Genomic DNA, 3,597 nt, shown 5'->3' with positions numbered 1-3,597 from the left:
CAGCGATGTTGTAACTTCCAATGGTCACTAAGTGAACTGTTGTAAGTTAAGGACTGCCTAATTCAGTGCATCGCAGTTTTAGAAGTATAAAGCAGAATAAAAAGCTCTACCTTTCCCTACCTCCGTGATGGCGAACCTATGGCACGCATGCTCAAAATGGCATGCGGAGCCATGTTGCCTGGTGTGTGCAGCATTGCCTGTTCCTCTTCCAGGTTTCTGGTGCTCATGACAATCAGCTGGCCTTCGTGCGTGTGGCAGTGCCAGAAATTGGAAGAGCTGGTCTTCCATTTTCCAGCGCGAGCATACACACCAGCCAGCTGATCATCACACACACATGCTCGCCAGTAGAAACGGGCGATGCTGCATATGCCGAAACAGTAAGTTCATTTTCTGGAGCACGCATGCCCCCCTGGGCAGCTCCTCTTCCGAGGTGCAGCCCCGATAAGCACGCATGTGTCCTCGCAAAGCTCTCACACGCACCATCACTGCCCTATCTCCTGTTTGTCATTCAGAAGCAACCTTGGCAGATCTCAAAAAACTGAAGTCTTGCTGGGATGGGGGGACCAACCAGGAAATCCCAGGCTCAAACTAGACCGAGAAGAAAGCTAACCAGCTTTTGCTTTTTTGTTGCCAAAACATAAGCTGGAGATGGTCAGATGATCACCAAGAGAAATGACGATTGAAAGACAGCTTCACATATTGCTTGAAAGTCTAACTGCGGAGGATTTGATTTCCAAACACCAACTTCCTAATTCAGTTTCAATATTCTTGGCTTGCAGAAGAGAAAGTAAGTCTGACTTACTCAGACTGGGCTAAAATGAAGTATCAGCCATTTCACCCCTCACCCTCTTCCCCCTTCCCATACTGCCCTAATTCAAATCCAGATCTCCCATTTTTGGGGGAGAGGGGTATCTTTCTGAGGCCAAGCTCCCCCGTTACAAACCCTGGGCCCTTTCTCTAGCAAAGGTTAGCTGGTTTGTGTTTTCCCAAGTTTGGTGTGTGGTAAAAAAATAAAATAAAATAAAAATGTTTCTGTTCTCGATAATAGTAGTAGTAGTAGTAGTAGTAGTAGTAGTAGTAGTAGTAGTAGTAGTAATAGTAGTAGTAGTAGTACACCAAAAATCACTGGGACCATCAGGTTGAGAAGGTTTTAGAGAATGAGAAAGTCAAGATCTTATGGGACTGAACAAGAATTCACACTGACAGGCACTTGGCCCACAACACACCTGACATAACAATAGTTGAATAGTTCATTGACATTGCAAAACCCGGAGATGCAGGAATTGAAGATAAGCAGCAAGAAAAATCACAAAGTACCGGGACTTGCAAATTGAAGTTGAGCGACTGTTGAAAAAGAAATCCTGTGTTGTCCCAATTGTAATTGGAGCCCTTGGAGCAATACCCAAAGGGCTACCTCATTTGGAAATTTTAAATTTACCTGATTTGAACATTCTGATTCTGCAAAAAACCACCCTACTTGGAACAGCTTATATCTTCCTAGGTCCTTGGTTAGGACTCGAGCTGTCGAGCTACCAACCAGCCCCAAAGGCTGTGAATCTCACCAAAGATTAACCACGCAATAATAATAATAATAATAGAAGGGGGAGGAGAAGAGGAAGAAGACGAGGAGGAGGAGGAGAAGGAGAAGGAGAAGAAGAGGAGGAGGAGGAGAGGAGGAGCAGGAGGAAGGGAAGAAGAAAAGGAGGAGGGGGGGGAGAAGAAGGAGAAGAGGAAGAGGAAGAAAAAGGAGAAGGAGAAGAAATAATAATGTCTTGGCAGTCGGACAGCCCGAGCCAAGCCAGAAAAAGGAGTTAAAATCACGGGGAGAGCGCAAGGTCGAAAGTTGAGCCTTCGAAGTGTTGGAGGCGGAGGAGAGCTCGGGGAGGGGGGCGAAAGTTGGAGACCCTGGCTGGGGAAAGCCAACAGGAGAGCCGCGGTCGTCAGGATTCCGGGGCTCTTGCAAGGCAAACCGCGCGAGCGAAACCTGCTCGGGCAAAGGCCGAGGCTCCGCGCCGCTTTCTCCGCCCAGGAACTCCGCCCAAGGCTGGCAGCGCTCCTTCTTCCCCTCGCCCGCCCGCCCAACAGCCATGTTGGCCTGAAGGCGCCTCCTGGGTGGGGTGGGGGGGAGGAGGAAGGGGGGAACCTCTCGCGCTCCAAAGACCCAAGCCGGGCTGCGTCCCCTTGCCTTGGCTGTGCCCCCGACGCCCTTGCCCGCTTGCCTGCCCTGTCTGTCTTCTTGCCCATCTGTCTGTCTGTCTGCTGCCTGCTTGCCTTCCTGGCTGTCTGTCTATCTTCTTGCCTGCCTGCCTGTTTGCCTGTCTGTCTGTCTTCTTGCCTGTGTGTTTGTCGGTCTGTCTGTCTGCCTTCTTGCCTGCTACCTGCTTGTCTTCCAGTCTGTCCGTCTGTCTTCTTGCCTGCCTGCTTTCCTTCCTGTCTGTCTGTCTGTCTTCTTGCCTTTCGGTCTGTTTTTCTACCTGCTGCCTGCTTGCCTTCCTGTCTGTCTGCCTGCTAGCCTGCTGCCTGCCTGTCTATCTGCCTCCTTGTCCGCTTGTCAGTCTGTCTGTCTGATGGTCGGTCTGTTTGCCTGCCTGCCTGCCTGCGGCAAGGCTCCGGAGTCCCATCCCTCCCCCCCCCCACCCCCCCATCCCGCCGATCCCTACCTGGCAAAAGCAAAGTGCAGCCGCAGGATCAGGAATCGGCAGGAGGGCGGCCAGCAGCAGGAGCGGGACGCGCCTCTTTCCCGGGCGGGCGCAGAGTCCTACTCGGGCGCAGCTCTTTTCCCCTTCCGGAACGACAGCGAAGTTCTGCGGGGATCCAAGGCGGAGTCTCGTCGCCTTCTCCGCCTTCTTCCCGGCCTGGCGGGGAGTTCGGCCGCCCCCCCCCCCCGCGCGCCCCTCTCGCTCCCTGTGTAAAAAGTATCCGGCTGCAAAGGCTGCGCTTCGCCGCGGGGGAAGGAGCCGAGCGCCCGATCCGGTCCGTTGCCTCTTCCCCCGCCAGGTTTCTCATCTGGCGATGGACAGTTTTTAAGAAGGGATTGGATTGCCATTTTTCTGAAATGGCAGAGGGTTTCCTGCCTAAGCAGGGGGATGGACTAGAAGACCTCCAAGGCCCCTTCCAACTCTGTTATTCTAGTCTAGTCTAGTAATCAAAATTTATGTAATCTTTAGTAAAAAAAATCCATTAAAACAATTATCTGGTTAATTAATGGATAATTTAAAAAGTGTCCATTGAAAAACAATAATATTAATCATGGAATGATCTTAAATCTTCTCTAATCCTGTTTTTTAATGGATAATATTTAAATTACCCATTAAAAACAAATAACAAAGCACAAGAAGACAGAACAAGAAGATGTTGGATAACAGTTTATATGAAGTGATGTAGGGTTTCCTACCTAAGCAGGGGGTCAGACTAGAAGACCTCCAAGGTCTCTTCAAACTCTGTTAGTCTAGTCTAGTAATCAAAAACTTATGAAATCTTGGACTTCCTGGGGGCGTGGCCTGTTGCCGAGGAGGGCTCCACCGAGCTCCTCAGAGATCTGGTCTGTATATCTAAATAAGATCATAGATAGCACCCCTTTTTGGCTAAAAAAGGGGC

The 3,597-nt window shown here is 50.3% G+C and overlaps 1 protein-coding gene across 1 annotated transcript in view; it reads right to left on the bottom strand.

Moving 5' to 3' along the window:
• The window catches only part of ANXA11 (annexin A11), a 30,087-nt gene extending 27,263 nt beyond the window's left edge, over positions 1-2,824 (bottom strand). Inside the window, exon 1 of the mRNA XM_032232102.1 lies at positions 2,661-2,824. The gene's annotated coding sequence lies outside the window, so the exon portion shown is untranslated. The remainder of the gene's footprint in view (positions 1-2,660) is intronic.
• Positions 2,825-3,597: the final 773 nt, after the last annotated feature.

The sequence above is a fragment of the Thamnophis elegans genome, chromosome 15 (genome assembly GCF_009769535.1).
Source record: "Thamnophis elegans isolate rThaEle1 chromosome 15, rThaEle1.pri, whole genome shotgun sequence".
In the NCBI taxonomy this organism is placed as follows: domain Eukaryota; kingdom Metazoa; phylum Chordata; class Lepidosauria; order Squamata; family Colubridae; genus Thamnophis; species Thamnophis elegans.
Note: the sequence above shows the minus strand (reverse complement) of the source record. Positions and strands in the feature narration are given on the sequence as shown.